Genomic DNA, 20,028 nt, shown 5'->3' with positions numbered 1-20,028 from the left:
TGTTCAAGTGGAGGAATCAGCATATCTAACTTGACTCATGATCTCTTCGCCTCCCAGATAAAATTCTTCAGCTCTTTATTAACTGCTATCCACAACTTTTCCTCTGGTTGATAAAAAATATGCGTGACCTATGTATAAAACTAAAGGCACTAAAAACACTTTAACTGTTTGTATCTTGCTATCTGTACCCATATAACAAAGCTTTCAATTTCTCAGTTTTTGTATCATCTTTTGTTTAGTATTTTCCAACTTATCCTTAGCTGTCACACCAGAATCCTTTTTAATCCATAATCCTAAGTACTTCATTTCATCATGTCCCCATAAATATGGATATTGCTGAACCAACTGGGATTTTGGATGGCGATCCTTAAGGAAAATAACAATAACCATCCAGAATATTATATTCATAAAGCAGCAGAACGTGTTCTAAGAACTAAGCCAACACTGAAATGGAGATTCTGCTGATAGGGATGATTGCAATTAGGGATACAGACAACAGGCAAGAGGGGGCTGGGATTTATTGGCAAAAACAGGTAAAAGAACCAAAGTATTGGGAGCAAATGATTAAAGAGGGAAATGTAATAGAATGGGAAGAGGCTGAGAATTTATTTGGACTGCAGGATAGAGAGTGCCTTCCTTATCTAGGAATGATATTATATTGGCAAAGAGAAAAAAATAGGGACTAGTAAGCTAAAGACCAGCACTGGTACAGTTTTTAGTAGAATGTAGAACAGGAGTTGCTGTTAAAAAGTAATAATTATAAGAGTATACAAAATTGCATGATAACTGTAAGAATCAATCAGAGGAGGTTAGATAGAATTGGAAAGAGAGACTGGATAAGCAATTCACAAAGAAACAATGGGGGGGTATATGTACAGTGGATATAAAAAGTGTACACACCCCTGTTAAAATGCCAGGTTTTTGTGATATAAAAAAAAAGAGACCACAATAAATCATTTCAAAACTTTTCCCACCTTTAATGTGACCTATAACCTGTACAATTCAATTGAAAAACAAGCAAATCTGTTAGGAAAAAAATATAGAAAATAAAAAAGGTGCAATAAGCTGGTTGCATAAGTGTGCACACCCTTAAACTAATACTTTTTTGAAGCACCTTTTGATTTAATTACAGCATTCAGTCTTCTTCGGTATGAGTTTATCAGCATGGCACATCTTGACTTGGCAATATTTGCCCACTCTTCCTTGCAAAAGCACTCCAAATCTGTCAGATTGTGAGGGCATCTCTTGTACACAGCCCTCTTCAGGTCACCCCACATATTTTCTATTGGATTTAGGTCTGGGCACTGGCTGGGCCATTCCAGAACTTTAATTTTCTTCTCATGAAGCCATTCTTTGTTGATTTGGATGTATGGTGTCATTGTCATGTTGAAAGGTGAAATTCCTCTTCATCTTCAGCTTTCTAACAGGATGCCTGAAGGTTTTGGGCCAAAAGTAACTAGTATTTGGAACTGTTCATAATTCCCTCCACCTTGACTAAAGCTCCAGTTCCAGCTGAAGAAAAGCAACCCCAAAGCACGATACTGCCACCACCATGCTTCACCATGCAGATGGTGTACTTTTGTTGATGTGAAGTGTTGTTTTTGCGCCAAATGTATCTTTTGGAATTGCGGCCAAAAAGTTCAGCCTTTGTCTCATCAGTCCATAACACTTTTTTCCATATGCATTTGGGAGACTTGATGTATTGTTTTGCAAATTTTAGCCAGGCCTGGATGCTTTTCTGTGTAAGAAAAGGCTTCTGTATTGCAACCCTACCCCATCGTCCGGACATATGGAGAATATGAGAGATTGTTGTCACATGTAGTACACAACCAGTACTTGCCAGAAATTCCTGCAGCTCCTTCAATGTTGCTGTAGGTCTCTAGGCAGCCTCCCTGACAAGTTTTCATCTTGTCTTTTCATCAATTTTGGAGGGACGTCCAGTTCTGCAATGTCACTGTTGTCCCATATTTTCTCCACTTTTTGATGACTGTCTTCACTGTGTTCCATGGTATATTCAATGTTGTTGAAATTTGTTTGTACCCTTCTTCTGACTGATACCTTTCAACAATGAGATCCCTTTGATGCTTTGTAAGCTCTTTGCGAACCATGGCTTTTGCTGTAGCAGACAACTGAGTAAATGTCAGAAAAATCCTACTGGGATAGTTGAACTTTATTTGGGATTAATCAGAGTCTCTTTAATTGATGGCAGGTGTATACCCAAGAAGACTGAATGCTGTAATTAAATCAAAAGGTGCTTCAACAAAGTATTAGTATAAAGGTGTGCACACACAACAAAGTATTAATGTAAGGGTGTGCACACTTATACAACCAGCGTATTGTACATTTTTTATATTTTCCCCTAACAGATTTGTTTGTTTTTCAATTGAATTGTACAGGTTATAGGTCACATTAAAGGTGGGAAAAGTTTTGAAATTATTTATTATGGTCTCATTTTTTTATCACAAAAACCTGGCATTTAAACAAGGGTGTGTACACTTTTTATATACACTGTAAATCTCCCAGATGTGCAACAAAGTTTAGAAGATCTAGAATCTTTGCTTGGAAGTATTTACATAGCTATTTTTTTTACCCCCAGATAGACTCCAAAAAGTTTTTATTCAGGTAGATAGCAAGTGTTAGAGGTGTAATAGGGAAGAAAGAGGTAAATGGGAACATATTTTTTTGGGAGTGTAATGAGTTGGCTGACTTTAGACATTCCCTGCAGACTGCTCTGTCTGAAATAATGGGTGAGCAAATTGATGTAATTAAGGCAGATGATTTTTTTGAGCTATGATACAGAATAAGAATTGCCTAGGCATAGTAAGGCCTTCCTGAGTCTAAGTGTGGTCTCTGCCAAAAAAGCAGTTACTAGAAAATAGAAATCAAGGTCTAAACTATCTTTATTAAAAGGAGTGAAATAGTAACAGAGATAAATTGGGATCTTTAGAAAAGGGTAGGAGCAAATTACCTAGGAAAAATGGGAATTGTGGGAACAATACATGCAGAGGAGGAACAAGGTTTAAAAGAAGGCAAGATTTGAATGAGTGATTGTAATGTTTGACTCACAATAACTAGATAGATTATCCCTGGGATTCAATAAACTCCATGTAGGCTTCATGCAGAGTCTATATGAAGTTTACATGTTAGCTCGATGGTGCATGGCATGTGGTAGCACGCAGTGCATATTAATGAGGTATGGTGCACCTAAGTTAGGTTTCATGGCTCTCAACAGTGTTGCTGGCTACAAAACCTTGGAAAGCACAGCACCTATGATCTGCGGATTTGCATGTAATGCCACAATGATCACCAGGGCTTCACAGATAGCACAAAAGCCAACATAGTGAGGGGAAAAATAACCAGAGAGAGGGACATATTTCACATAGATGTCACATATGAATGTGTTACAATGGAATATTCACAACCTGTTAGAGCAAGAAATCTGGGCAAAGCCATAAATAATGGGGAGGACAAAGGCCCAGAAATAGGGACAGATCTTTAATACTGCACTTCCAGACATAGGAAGTTGATATAATAAATAGGTTGTACCTTAGCATGACCTTTCAGAAGAGCAGGAAGTTTGAAACTCAAATGTCAGTCATCAATTTCTTACTTCACTCCACAATGACATGGAAAAAATGCTATGAGGAAAGATCACAAATATGAGATAAACACTGGACATTCTGCACAGATCAGGACAGTTGAGAGGTATGCACTCAAATGTATGTAATATTGAGTCACATCAGTCCAGTGATCATTCCAGTGATATGGCAGAAAGCCACAATATTTGATACGGAAAACATCTGGACATCTTGGGAATATCTGGACAGTTGAGAGGTATGAATGTGAAACCTACAGTGCAGAGTATTGTGATATCCCATGCATGGCATTTTCTACTTAAGTTCTGTTGATGATCTGTAACAGGACATGGACTGCCATGTAAAATGATCACTCAGGGGAAGTGCATGTACTGAATAGGGGCACACAGATGACTTGCAGGACTGAACAAATGGAAAGAGGACAGGTGAAACTCCATCATGTACAGGAGAGGAGACATGTCAATGCAAGATGGTTGTAGCAACAACACCAGGCACATATATATATATGGTACAATACAGTGCAAATGTGTTGTCTGTGACTCTCACACAAGGTGGCATAGCAATGGGGGGATGTCTGTATGAGATAAGCATCCTTACATGAACAATTCAGAGGACATCTCAGGGATCTGACATACAGTTGGGGTAGGGTGCATACTGCCAAGCTTGGCAAACTGATATGCCTGAACATGAGTGTACTCTTAGCAGAGGTCTCCAGCAAGGTGGCCATAGGTAAAGGATCATGGAAAACATTACAAGAAACAACCACAATCACTGAGAATATCAGAATAATACCACCACTAATCCCATGCCTCCAACATGACATATGTGATGTGGAGTGATAGATGACCCTGCCCACACACACTTGAATGACTATTATGATACAACCACACTCTATGAGGATAACCATGCACATTGTCCTGGCACTGTAATATCTGCAAGAGGTGTTAGGAGGGACACTGCTATACTGGTATGTGACAGTATGGACAATACAGACTAGTTGTCTTGTGTGCATGGCATATGTGTGTGTGTGTGTGTATATATATATATATATATATATATATATATATATATATATATATATATGGGTCTACTTTAAAAGACCAAACCGTCGATTCCCCGACACGCGGAAAAGGAAGACTAAACGACCGACAGGTAAGTTTATCGAAAGGGTGATTTGCCGACAGCGGAAAGACCGACAAGGGTAATGTGTGATCGGGACTGGGTAAGTGTGCGACAGTGACGGAGTTAGGAGCGTTCAGGTAAGTGTGCGATATTGTGGGATTTTGGGTTAGGCTGTGGGAAAGGTGAGTGTGTGTTAGTGTCGGAGTTAGGGTTCGGGTAAGGTAAGTGTGTGATAGTGAGGGACTGTAGTTTAGGGACGGGTTAAGTGAGTTAGGTTTAGAGTGTGGGTAGGGTGTGTGTGCGATAGTGACGGGCTTTATGTTTTTGGGTGGGTTAAGTGAGTTAGGGTTAGGATGCAGGTAGGTGAAGTGTGCGATAGTGTCGGACCTTGGGGTTAGGGGTGGGTTAAGTGAGTTAGGGTTAGGGTGCAGGTAGGTGAAGTGTGCGATAGTGTCGGACCTTAGGGTTAGGGTTTGGGTTAGGGCTAGTGGCTATGTTATGTAGTGTAATGTGTTGTTTACGTTCGGTGTGTCGGTGTAATGGTGTTCGGTGTTTTGCGTTGTCGGTTTTGTGTGTTGTCGGTTATCTGGTCTCGATGATTTGTGTGTCGGCGAACTGGCGTGTCGGTCTTTCAAAGTAGACCCATATATATATATATATATATATATATATATATATATATATATATATATATTATATATGGTACAGTCCACACTGTCGTGAATGATATACATGCCATTAATGTTGTCAAACACCTGTGTATGTAGTGTGTGCATAAGCAGAACAGTAGCACACATGCATCTGGTGTAACAACTTGATTGGTGTTCCGCACCATTAGAAGGTCATGTATTTTCCGCAGAAAGAATACCTCAGTATGGCCAATAAGCTGTGTGACAGCACACAGTGACAAAGGTGGTACACTTCAGTTACACATCAGTGGAAGTTATGTAGGGAGGTACATGAAGAAGGATGCATTGTACGCAAATATTGGTGTGATGAAGCCTGAGAACCATGACGTTATTATGGCGTCTAATGTGCATGTCCTTCACATACCCAGTACTTGTGTCACATTCAATGGAATAGCCAGCACTGTGACCACATGCTGGTGGATGTACCACTTACCCTCTATTGTTACATTCAAGGGAATAGTCAGCACTGTGACCACATGCTGGTGGATGTACCACTTACCCTCTATTGTTACATTCAAGGGAATAGTCAGCACTGTGACCACATGCTGGTGGTTATACCACTCACCCTCTGTTATTACATTCAAGGGAATAGTCAGCACTGTGACCACATGTTGGTGGATATACCACTTACCCTCTACCCCAGGACACAGGTTACATACCTACTGGTTTGATTATAGGGTGTGATATCCGCATTATACTTGGGCGGTGTGTCTTTTTCCTGATTCAATGAATCCATCCATGTTTCTTGTCAATGCGGGAGCTGTCATGGATGTGGCAGCAGATTTTTGTCTGTGTTGATGCTCTCTATATTATACTAAAATCAAAGTTGAAGTCAATGATTGTCTCAAGCCGTAGTCCTTCAGGCAGCTGTTTGGGCACAGCATGTATACATCATCTCTGATGTCCATCACTTAACTAATGGATAGGAAAGTTCCCAGCAGACACCCCTGATGTACCATCCTGATCACTGGACCTGAAATATATGTCGCATCACATATTTCAACAAAGTGAGATGCCACACATGTCAAACACTGGTCTACTCATTTGGTGATATAGCTGTTTATGGCCACATATGACAGTGTTGATTGAATACCTCAGTGTGGATTTGTGTTAAATGCCTTGACCTGTTTAATTTCCACAAGATGATAATGCTGTCATCATGCATATCCTCGATGACTTCTTTGAGGACATCTAGCAGATGTAGTGGACCTGATGTAGTATTAATAACTCTGCACACACCTGGAATATTACTAGTGTACATGTAGAAGAGGTCCATGATGACATGTTGGTGTACATCACAGTTGAGGAGAGTCAGGATGTCTCTATACATGCATGCACCATGTGCTGTCACCCCAAGTCAAGTGGATACATGTTGATGTACACCCTTGTATGGGAACATAGACTGTGTGGAGGGTGTGTTGAACTATGTATTCAACTGAATCAGATATGTGTATAATCTGAGTCACACCATAGGTGATCTGTAATGTTGTCACAGCCCATCGATTCCATGTGGTAGACCTGGATGAAGGTAAGACAGTGCATACTGCCTATTGTGATCTGGCCTAGGATTGTGACTCAATTTTACATGCAGGTGTCATTGAATAAACTCCCAAGTTGGGAATTAAACTTTATGTTAGTTAATGGGTAACCAGTTTGCTCACTGACAGAACACATTATGTGAAGGCTGGTGAATCAACCTGTACCAGCAGGGTTGTCACTACTGGCAAACCCCAGAGATCTATGCTCCACCCTTCACTGCTTAAAATGTATTTCTTGACAGTTCCAGCTAAAGTATATTGCCTTTGGCCTGCCAGGTTTGCTGATTTTTCCATATTGTGTGCAATCATTGAGTCCACCAATGGTGATAACATAGTACAGGAGGAGGAGCTAACATGCACAATAGAATGGAGAAAAAGGCACACAATGTACAAATACATGCAGAAATGTGTGTTTGTAATGTTGTCTATCTGAAAAGTGGAGTTCAATGTTAATCATAACATTCACAACAGTCCTGTTATTTAGAAACCCATTGATGCAAGCAATGGGAAAACATTTAGATAGCAATCTGATCTTTGACCACCAAGTGTCCACACTGCTATTAAAAGCCTATGTCGTGCACAACATAAGTCATGCCATCATATTGAGATCTTAGGATTGTATGACAGCACTGTAGTCAAACCTCATCACAAGACTAATACAGTATAAAGCTCCTTTTTACATGTACCTCACCCGACACATGTAGCAGCTTGAGAAACTGCAGGCCTTCTTAGCAAGATAACACATGGCCTACAAACCATGCCATGATGTATGTGGATAGATTGAAAGCCATGTCATTGTAATCTTTATGGTATAGGCTGAGGTGGCTTTCGCCTGGCCTCCAGGCCAGTCTCTGATCTTGCTCTGCTGGGAGCACTGTGTATCCCAAAATGTGATATAGCTGATGACATCACCAGTCTCTGTTAAGGAGAATATACCAGTATCCCACATGCTGATGTAAAATGTTCTTTGTAATGTCAAGCAAGAGCTCACACACACACACACACACACACACACACACACACACACACACACACACACACACAGATGACTGCATGCAAACATCACAGCATGAGTCTGATTTATATAGGAGTGCAAGTGTATTTATGTAGATGACATCAGCAGGCCATGTGGGAGACAAAGGGTGGGAGGCCTGTATGAAATGGATGTGTAGGCATGTGCAAATGTCAAAATGCTGTCATTGCATGTCGCTGGAACAGTAACTGTGGGATACAGACTTCTGTTCTGCTATCTAGACACACACACACACACACAGCCAACTATAGTGAGAACAGAACTCCTACCTTTTCTAACTAGACAGACTACAGAACACAGTACATTATGCAAGCACCATGGTACAAGTCTGATTTATGGAAGAGTGCAGGTGAAGTTATAGTAGATGACATAAGCAGGTTATGTGGGGGACAACAGTTTGGGAAGCCTGCATAGGCACAGAGCTTCATAAATTCATATGACGCTACTAGCCTAATTGCAATAGGGTGTTTAGAAGTCTAGCTGTGTAACAACACAAGTACCTTTACTGAACATAGTTGGATGGTCATTTTCAGCAGGGCAAGTTTGTGAGTAGCACCAACTGACCCTGTCCATGAAGGACACAGGTACCAGCCCAGAGATACATTTACAATCACCCAACCAGTAGTCAGTGTTGTGATACCGGAGTTATTATAGTTAGGGGGAGGGGTGTGGGAGGCATAGTTCCCCACCTGGGTGGGATGGACATATTGCTGTGTGTTTTTTGGTTCAATCTTTGCCAAGTGTCTTTATTGTCTGTAAAAAAAATTGGTAATGTGCAGTTTTGGTTTTCTTAAAGTTCGATGTTGTCATTTTGGTAAACTGATATTTGAGTAAGTGTAAATTCAGTCTACAGAGGTAGACCCATATATATATATATATATATATATATATATAGATAGATATACATATATATATATATATATGTATATATATGTATATATATATATATATATATATATATGTATATATATATATATATATATATATATATATATATATCATTATATAATTGTCATGAATAATTCAAAAAAGAAAAAGAGTGATCAGTATGTATTCTATAGTACCAGAATACAAAAGTGACCACCCCCTTTCACTCTATCTTGCTGTTTTAAAAATAGTGACTCCCCAGTAAAACTTAACTTTTAGACTGATAAAACTTAAGTTACCTTCTTTCACATCTAACTTCTCTGGTGCACACTGCAGTGTTTAGGATATTTTTTTTTCATCTTACCTTTAAGCATCCCTGTGACTAGCACTTGCTCTAATACCACTGGAAAGCACTAGAAAACCTTAAACTGATACAAGCACTCAACTCTCCTTGTTAATAAGGAGAAATTAATCATAGGCACTAAACAGCCTATAACTGCAAAGTAGCATGCTAAGGTAAGGGAAAACAGCTCATGTACTTTACAAAAAAAGCACCAAACCAGGCATGTCCAAGGGTCAGCCTCCGGTGATTTGTCCTCTCCACCTGGTGAATCTGGGCATACTGGGGCAATGCAGCAATTGTCTCATGTACACAGACAACCCTCTCCTCCTACCACCCAACACTACAACCTGTGAGAGATGCACTTACATAGCCAAACTGGAAGCAAAGCTCTCTCCACCCAAGATTGTGCTAGACAGTCAAGAGGAGAAGGTTAACACCTGCACTACACCTCAAGCAACACATAGCCCTTCTAAACCCATAACACCAACACCCACACATAGCAGCACTAAATCCACATATGCGGAGGCCCTTAACTGTAACCTGCCCAAGCAACAGGGACCTCTGAAGCTGAAATGCAAACAAACACCAATCACAACCAAAGTGTCATATAGCTCACAACACCAGTATGCCACCCAGCAAAACCCCTAAGGCAAGACAAATGTACCTAACACTTTAGTCATAGGTGACTCTATAGTCAGGTACACTGATGTGCCACTCACCAGGCTGAACAAGGAGAAAACTACAGTCAGCTGCCTGTCGGGTGCCAGGATCCACCACATAACACATGCACTCAAGTCACTCCACAACAAGTACAAATATGACTCTGTCATTGTCCATGTTGGAGTGAATGACTTGAGATGCACTTCCCTGGACTACATGAAAAGAGACACAAAAGAGCTCTTGGATCATGCGGCCCAGGCAGGTATGACCCTAGCTCTGAGCAGCATCCTGCCTTTGCCTAGAATAATACCACAATATAAGGACAAAATGATTGACTTCAACAATTGGCTAAGCTTCTGGTGTCATTCAGAGGGGATCCAGTATCGGCCTGGGAAGACATGATCGACAGACCAAGATGCTTTGTCAGAGATGGTCTGCACCTGTCGCCCCTGTGATTCAGGTTACTGGCTAAGGCTCTTGCCACCCCTATAGTGCCTTTTTTAGGCAAAGTTCAAAGCAAGCATGCAAAATCTGAAGGTAATGCTACTCAATGCTAGAAGACTAAACCTCAAAATGCACTCTCTCAAAGCACTCCTAAAAATGGAGAACATTGATATCTGTGCAGTAACTGAGACCTGGTTCAAGGCTCCAGAGAGCACCTCTGCAATACCAGTCTACAACTCTTACCACATTTTTCTGCCACCAAACCAGGATCAAAACACTAAAGGTGGAGGAGAGTCCATATTCACCAAGGATATTCACACCACCAGGATAGTTGCCCAACACAATGCATCTGAAATTCTCAAGGTGCAACTAATACTAGGTAAGACTGCTATCCAAACTGTAGTTTGCTACTGATCCCCCACCAGGCACCAAGATTCTCACTACACCTTTCTAAACATACTGGAAAAAATTAAGATACAACCAAACACCCTAATACTGCGTGCCTTCAACTCCGTTGCCATTAACTGGGAAAACTACTCGTGTATCAACACCTTTGCCCAACGGTTCTTAGAATTCATAAATTCCAGTGCCCTGGATCAACTAATCGATTGTCCTACCAGGGCTCCAATAATCTAGACCTAGTCATTACCAACATGGGAAATCGATACTCCACACCTATGATCACCCCTTCGTTGGTCAGGACAGACCATAAGCTAATCACCCTTAACATCCACATCCCGCCCCCCAACCCCCAGTAAGGAAACTTCCATAAACAATTTCTCCAAAGCCAACTTCATGCTGCTCAAGTCAGAAGTGTCAAACTTCATGACACCCATGCAGACGGGAACTGAAAGTTCAACTGCAGAGTCCTACACTAAGGCACTGTACGAGCACATCCACTCATGCATGAATCGTGCTATCCCAAATAAAACCAAGATGCTGTTCTCCAAAAAAATGAAGCCAATCTGGTTGTCTCCTGCTATAAATAAACTTTACAACAAAAGGAAGAAACTGTTGCAGAAAAGAGGAAAATCCCAGGATGCAAAAAACTCCCTTACCAGCCTCAGTAAGAAGCTGAGATCCCTCATAAAATCCTCCAAAGCTATTTACGAAAATAAAATTGCCAAAGATTCCAAAAACAACCACAAGGCAGTCTATAACTATGTCAAGTATCTAAATTGCAATGCTCAGATCTGCTCTGAGCTACAAGAGAATGCCATTAAATATACTGATCCCAAGGATATTGCCAATATCCTGGTAGATCGATTCAGTGCCAACTTCACCCTCCTCTCACCCCCTAAATGGCCCATCTCAATACCAGAAGATTGCCAAATTCCAGTAATAATGGCCACACAGGTAAAAAACGCACTCTCCAAAGCTAACAATACAGCATCCATGGGACCAGATGATATCCCGGGCTGTGTACTACATGAACTACAAAATGAAATGGCACCTCACCTAAGAGTCATGTTTAATCATAGCCTCACCTCAGGCTTTGTGCCCACTGAGTGGCACACAGCTACAGTTATCCCACTCCACAAGGGGTGATCCGACTTGGATCCCGGGAACTACCGCCCCATCAGTCTGACAAGCCTGATCTGCAAGTCCATGGAAAGTATTATCATAGAGCTTATAAAAAAAGAGATTGGCAACCTTCAAACACTGGACCCCACCCATGTTTGGGTTCCTGAAGGGCCGATCTTGTCTCCTGAACTTGATTGACTTCTTAGAATCAGTCTCCAGAGCCGTAGACAAGAGTAAGGTGGTCCACACAGCCTATCTGGACTGCACCGAGGCCTTTGACACCATCTCCCACTCTGGAATCTTAGATAAACTTACTAAGCTGGGCATTGATCCCTACGTCACTCGATGGGTTGCCAACTGACTTACTGACAGAACCCACACTGTAAAAGTAGCTGATGCCAAATTGAGCTCCAAACAAGTCACAAGTGGAGTACCTCAGGGTTCAGTTCTGGGACCACTCTTGTTTGGCATCTACGTCTCTGACATACAGGCCAATACTAAGGGACTTTGGCTAGCAAAGTTCACAGATGACTACAAACTGGGAGCCATTATTGAATCTCTAAATGACGGAGATACTCTACAAAAGAGCCTTACAGAAACAGATGCTTGGTGTCAGAGCCATGGGCTCAAGCTCAATGCCTAGAAATGTATAGTTATCCCCTTTGGGAAAAAAACATGTACCCATGAATTACCACATAGGTGGCAGTACACTAAACACCGAAAGTGTGATAAGAGATTTAGGGACACAGGTGGGCAGTGGTCTCACCTTCGATAACCACATTGCCAGTCAGGAAATCCTTCTATGTGGCACACCTCATCACTAAGGGCTTTTTATCCAGAAAAAAGGAGGTCATTGTCCCATTATACTCATCCCTCATTAGACCCATTATAGAATACAATGCCCCATTTGGTATGTACCTCTCAAGACATCTGCAACAACTGGAAAGGCCACACTAAAAGAATCACAGGCCTAAAGCAGATCCCCTATGCTGACTGCCTTAAAAAACTCCAGCTGATCTCTGCTTAACATACAAGGCCATGTCAAACCCAGAGCTGTTGGACATGCTACATTTAGAGAAATCTCAATCCCTCAGAGCCACATGCTCCAGGGATCTAAACTTTGTCATTACAATAAACAAAACATGCTGGAGGGATAGGTTCCTGACCCAGAGGCTCCCCAGACTCTGGAGAAGACTGCTCATACATGTCAAGCAGAGCACCTCTTTGGCCCTCTTCAAAAACAACCTTGACGATTGGATGAGAGAAAGGAAATTCACCCCGGGGATCATGTCAGTTGCCTGCTAGACAGGGGTCCAGGAAGTAAATAGTGTGTGAAGAAATAACCAGGGAATTGTTATGGCTAGGCTTGTATAGGCCCTAGGGACGATAGCCTAGTACCAACCTATGATAATTTTGGAGTCAATCTAAAATTATCAAAAACTCCATAATCTAAAACTAATGTTTTTTTTCAGGGTGGCAAGTCTCCCTGCACCCCCATACTACCCCTGCTAACTGTATATAGCAACTGCGGGAGCATAAAACAGTGGGGTAAGAGCAGATTTCCTAACCCTGTTGCATTATAATCTCACACAAGAAAGTTCCTTCATTTGAATGTTAACTTTTTACAGCATTAAAAAGCATTCGCTCATATCAGTGTCTGCTCTTGTTGATTAAAACCATATATGTATGTGAGCAAATACATGTGATAGTTATATTGTTTATATGCGGTAGCATTAAAAATTATAGTACATTATTTTCTTTTCATTTGACTTAGGGATACTGCTAATCCCTCAGATGAAGGAATCTAATATACATTAGAATTACAAGACATCATAAAAAATGGAAACAAAACTTTGAAGATGTCGGAATTCATACAAGAACCATACCTGGCATTATGTGCAGTTTCCTAAAGTGGTACCCCTCATCACAAAACACTACTGCGCTGAGAGTCTAGCATGTAATGAGTTGCTAGATCTGAATTACCACAAACTAAGCACAGAAATGCAGCATTGATATTCATTTCTGGATATCACTACTGCATTCCCATACAACTATCCTCTACTAATTGTGCCAATTTACTCCTTGTGCCGGTGGGGGTAGTCCCTTAGTATTTCCTTAATTATGATTGAGATTTGCATATAGAGAGCAAAAAATTTGCATACAGTGAAAGACATAGGGTCTATATCATATGAGCGAATTGCACAAATTGTGAACGCTCATAATATCAAACGTACCGGACCTCGAAGTGCTTTTTCTGAGATCGCAGTACAGTGAAGAATGGGATATTTGCCCTTTCCTCACTGTAGTGTGATCTCGGAGTTGCGATATATATTTAGCAGGGGGTGTGGGAGGTGCAGCCCCCCACAATAGGAAGTTTGAGGTCCAGTATGTCCAATATTATGAGCGTTCGCAATTTGTGGGATTCGCTCATATGATATAGACCCAAAGAAATACTACACCAGCTGATAAAGCTGAGAAAATACCAATGGATATCCCATATACTTTGTATAAATAATTTCATTCCACAATGTATGATAGACACACAGTTGCTTACAAAAAAAAAGAATACCTACCAAAATAATTTAGAGCACTTTATACTTAAACCTACTTGCACACATAAAAATAACTGTTTTTATTGGGGCAGACTCACCCACTGCACCCACAACACATACTGTTAAGCAATCCGCACTCCTCTAATATATACATGCAAATAACAGGATGCTTCTCACAAAAAATATATATATAATAATGACGATGATAATAATAATAATAATAATAATAATAATGTTCAATCATTGCCTCACCTCAGGCTTTGTACCCACTGAATGGCGCACCGCGACGGTTTTCACACTCCACAAAGGGGGAGCCACGATGGACCCCGGGAACTGCCGCCCCATTAGCTTGACGAGCCTGGTCTGCAAGGCCATGGGACGTATCATTGTGGAACTCATAAACAAAGACATTGGTAATCTCCAAACTCTGGACCCTGCCCAGTTTGGATTTGTAAAAGGCAGATCATGTCTCCTAAACCTGATTGACTTCTTTGAAGCAGTCACCAAAGTCATAGATGAGTGTAAAATGGTTCACACATCTTATCTAGATCTCGCCAAGGCTTTCGACACCATCCCCCACTCTGGATTTATAGATAAGCTCACTAAACTAGGTATAAATCCCTGTGTCACAAGATGGGTTGCCAACTGGCTCACAGACAGAACCCACACTGTGAAAGTAGCGGATTTCAAATCCGACATCAGACCAGTGACAAGTGGAATACCACAGGGTTCAGTCCTGGGTCCTCTCCTGTTTGGTATCTACTTCTCTGAAGTGCAGGCCAACACAGAAGGTCTTTGGCTAACAAAGTTTGCAGATGACTGCAAACTAGGAGCCATAATCAAAACTCCTTACCATGTGGACAAACTACAAAAGGGCCTCACTAAGACAGATACCTGGTGTCAAAGCCATGGCCTGAAGCTCAATGCCAAAAAGTGTATTGTCATCCCCTTTGGTAAAAACTCTGTACCCATGAACTACCACATAGCTGGTAGTCTACTTAATGCCGAAAATGTGATAAGAGACCTTGGGACACAGGTGGACACTAGTCTCTCCTTTGATAATCACATCGCCACAGTTGTCAGGAAATCCTTCTACATGGCTCATCTCATCACAAAAGGATTCTCATCCAGAAAAAAGAGGTCATTGTTCCCCTCTACTCATCACTCATTAGACCTATTATAGAGTACAATGCCCCTTTTGGTATGTACCTCACAAGACATCTACAACAACTGGAAAGACCACAGAAATACCTCACAAAGAGGATTACTGGCCTCAAACAGATGCCCTATGCAGACCGTCTCAAAAAACTACAGCTTTACTCCATCGCTTATCGCCTACTTAGGGGCGATCTCTGCCTAACATACAAAGCTATCTCAAACCCAGAGCTGTTGGACATGCTCCACTTAAAGAAATCCCAATCCCTCCAAGCTACACGCTCTAGGGACCTAAACCTTGTCACCACAATAAACAGAACATGCTGGAGGGAACAGATTCCTGTCCCAGAGACTTCCCATACTCTGGAATAGACTATCTATCTATGTCAAACAGAGCTCCTCATTAGACTCTTCAAGAAAAATCTTGATGATGGGATGGGAAATGGGAAATTCACCCTGGGGATCACTTCTGTGGCTCTGCTAGACAGGGGCACAGGAAAATAAATTTCTTGGGTGGCGAAAGCCAGGGTACATTTTTTGGCTAGGCTTGTATGGGCCCTAGGGCTGATAGCCTAGTACCTACCTATGAACCTATGAACCTATAATAATAATAATAATAATAATAATAATAATAATTATTCTACAGCAATTAAAGCAGTATGTCAAACTAGCTCCACACAGAACCAACTAACTACTCCTGATTAACACCACTTAATAGCTTACTCATTAACTGGGATTTCATGTACACTGAATTGCTGCCTGTAACCTTTCTTATAATCCTTATTCTCTTGTTGTAGACCCATCCCTGCTTCCAATCTTCTGTAAATAAAGCTACTTACACTGTTTTATCCTTCCTGTCTTATTAGATCCAAAGTCTCGACAGCTTCTGCTGGTGTTAAACATGTTTGAGATTCTGAACGTTTCATTATATGGAGTACTCTCAGCGCGCGCGCGCGCACACACACACACACACACACACACACACACACACACACACACACACACACACACACACATATATCTGTGTGTGTGTGTGTGTGTGTATGTGTGTCGCACAACTGTACTATGAAACATGAAAAAAAAAATGTAGTTGTTTATTTCTACACCGGTAGATGTTTATTTCTATTGCTTGCTATTATTGTTTGTAATACTTGTTTTTCTTGTTCTGTAATCATATATTGTATTTTCTGGAGCTTTTCTCCTTGGGTCTCCACTGAAAATGGAACAATATCCCAGTTGGACTAAGCCGGTTAACAAATGTCAATAAATAAATAAAACAATAAATAAATGAGCTTATAGACATAAGGAGTTCTCAGTCAAACTGGATCAGGTTTTATGACTACGTTACATCTAAACTTGACAGAGGTAAGCCAGTAAAGGGAGCATGCCTTGACGTAAAAGTATGCGATTTAGAGGCACACTGGAGGCTGGTAGGAAAACTTAAGGGTTGTGGGTAAGACTAAACTGGAGTACTGGATAGCTGTATGGTCAAGAAGTAGGACGCATATGCTTGTGGTGAGATATGTCTGTTGCAAGAAAGAACAGGCTAAGCCTCATTTTTGATGATAAAAATATATGTGCAGCAGTGTATAACAGTGAAAAGAGTCAGGGAAAGGAACTGGAAAGAGAAAAAGTGAGAGAAATGTAGGCAGTTGATGGTCGGTGCAAACAAGTGGAAGTGCTGTCATTAGTCTACAACAACCAGGATGAGAAATATCAGCTAAAAGAGGGGAAATGAGGGAGCAATATAGGAAAGGAATCTGGGAGTATTGGTCACATCTGCTTTGGACTACAAGTTACAATATTTAGGCGTAGTAACAAACAGAAGGCTGGGATGTATTCTCTGATTTTCTGGGGGTATGTTAGAGAAGCAAAGATGTTATATTTCTACTGCATAGGAATCTTGTCAGACCACAAGCCTTGTAAGGAACTGGACATCAGGATGCTGGAAGGGATTCCAGGGAAAGATTCAACAAAGTTCCATGGTGTGAAAAAAGGGACATGACCAGAAGTTAGAAGAAGAGCTGGATTTCATCCCACTTTAGGTCAGAAGAGGTGGGGTGGACATGATGTTAGTGAACGCAGCTAGATGTCTCAGAGATGTTAAGGGATCCTCCTGAGGAATACAGTGTTAATGGTTCACTCAGGGCAGCGCATTTCTCCTACTCATTATAATATTTATTAAATGACATGGAGGTATGCTCATTAATATTCTCCAAGCTGAACTATTACATTGCAATTATTTATTGGCATATTACATAGATATATTAGTAATTTGCATTCTGGCCTACTGTAGCTTCACTTTAACAAAAACAATGTGTTGCACAAGTCTATACTCAAATGTTTACACAACACAACCTGTCAGACCCTCTGGAATCACTATTTAACCATAGCCTTCAAACTGGCTTTGTGCCACATGAATGAACAATGGCAACCATCATTCCTCTGCCCAAAGGTGGGTCATCTGTAGACCCTGGAGACGATGACCCATAGGTCTCACTAGTTTCATATGCAAAGACATCGAAAAAATTAGCATGGAAATGAACAATAATGACATAGGAAACATCCAGACACTAGACCCATCCCAGTTTGGTTTTGTCAAGGGCAGGTCATGCATATCAACCTGGTAAACTTCTTTGAGAAGTTCATCCAAGCAATAAATGAGGGCAAAATGGTTCACACTGCCTACCTTGAGGTGGTCAAGGTATTTGAAACAATACCCCACTCTGGTATTGTTGACAAACTCAAGAGGTTTGGTATAAACCCTTATGTCACCCAATGGATAGCCATTGGCTCATAGACAGGACCCATGAAGGTAGAAATGGGGAGTCTACCTCTAGAAAGAGGGGAGGGGAGGTCTATGCTTGGCATACAAGGCATTGTCAGACTACACTCTGATGGACATTCACATATCCACAAAAGAGACAGCACCAGAATTATCCATTCTAAAGGCTTAAACCTTTCCCATGATATAAATAAGACCTGCTGGAGAGACAGATATGTATCACAAAGACTACCCTTTCTTTGGAACAGGCTCTTTAGCTATGCGAAGCAGTTTCTCCCTAACCTAATTCATGTGCAGTTTGGATAATTGGATGAGAAATAGGAAATTGATCCCTCGTGTGGCACCTATGTCTCTAATGGACAAAGACAGCCTGTAAATGGTTTATCTCTCAGGCCTTTTCTTATAAATGTTTCATCTTGCAAACCTCTGCCTACACTTCCCAAGGGTAGCAGAACTTGTCAGAGGTTTGAAAAGTATGGCTAGGCATAAAAAAGGCCCCAGTGGTTGTTAGCCTGGCACACACCTACATACCTATAAACTTATAAATTCAGGCTTGGAAAAGACAACTAAACTCATCAGTGTACCTGACTTAAAAAAAAAGTATTATTCAATGAAGGGTCAGTCTTTACTGTTATTTTTTAGTTTTAATTTTATTTCATTTATTTGTTAAACAGTTAAGACCACTGTATTAGCGGTCACTTTTCTGTGGCAACTCAATAGCATTTTCTGATTAAGTCACACCGTAGGTTGAATGAATCAAACTCTGGACTATAGAAAGCAGTTTGTTAATGGCTGCACTAACTGCCGTATGGTTACTGGAAAGCAATGTTTCTTGTGCTGTTGACATACAATTTCAAGATGCTGTACTAATGCAGACAGATGGTATAGAAGAAAGTAGGAAACTTTGCATGTGGTGCTGAAAAGATGACTGCACTAAATATATCTGGAAATTTGTAGAGAAACATTCCTAATAATATAATTATCCATGGAATCTACTGGAAGTTGAATTAATCCAGCAAAGCAGTTAAATTTTGTAATTCTTGACCCTAAATAGCAGTTGTATATGACCCATAACTATGTAATTTTTGCAAAACATAAGTAACACAATTTCATAACTAAGTCCAACAAGGCCAATTATGAGGTCAAGTTAGCCTTCCAGGAAAAAGACAACTATAAGGCCTTCAAAACCTCAAAGGCAGCACACAGCAGTGTGCTGAACTGGTGATCAGTGGTGCCACCTTTACTGAGCAGACCAACATAGTGAAGTTGCTGGCTGGCAAATTCAACTCAAACTTTACCCACCACTCCCCCTGCCACCTTCCATGAAATACCTACTAGCACACCCCTAACTATTAGCAGGGAGCAGGTTCTGGTGGGGCTGACTAAGGCCAAAAAGAAAGCCTCAGTCAGTCCTGACAATATCACAAGATGCCTCCTAAATAGCCTGAATCATGACCTATCAGGACCACTTGATATCCTACAAACTGGCCTTAGAATGACAAACACCTGGTGCCAAAACCATGGTCTGAGACTAAATGCTAAAACATGCATAATCATACCCTTTGGTAAATCAGATATCCCTGCAAATTATAATATTGATAGCACACCCCTAAACGTAGACCCCGTGGTGAGGCACCTAGGAACATAGATATATAGTAACCTAAACTTTGACCACTAGGCAGCTACAGTAGGAGCAAATCCTTCTCTGTGGCTCAACTTA

General features: G+C 41.0%; 1 protein-coding gene across 2 annotated transcripts in view; it reads left to right on the top strand.

The window, feature by feature from the left end:
• TMEM8B (transmembrane protein 8B) overlaps window positions 1–20,028 on the top strand; it is a 2,953,746-nt gene that overhangs the window by 1,164,373 nt on the left and 1,769,345 nt on the right. The window lies entirely within an intron of this gene.

The sequence above is a fragment of the Protopterus annectens genome, chromosome 1.part1, assembly GCF_019279795.1.
Source record: "Protopterus annectens isolate FY-2018-M chromosome 1.part1, PAN1.0, whole genome shotgun sequence".
NCBI lineage: Eukaryota > Metazoa > Chordata > Ceratodontiformes > Protopteridae > Protopterus > Protopterus annectens.
Note: the sequence above shows the minus strand (reverse complement) of the source record. Positions and strands in the feature narration are given on the sequence as shown.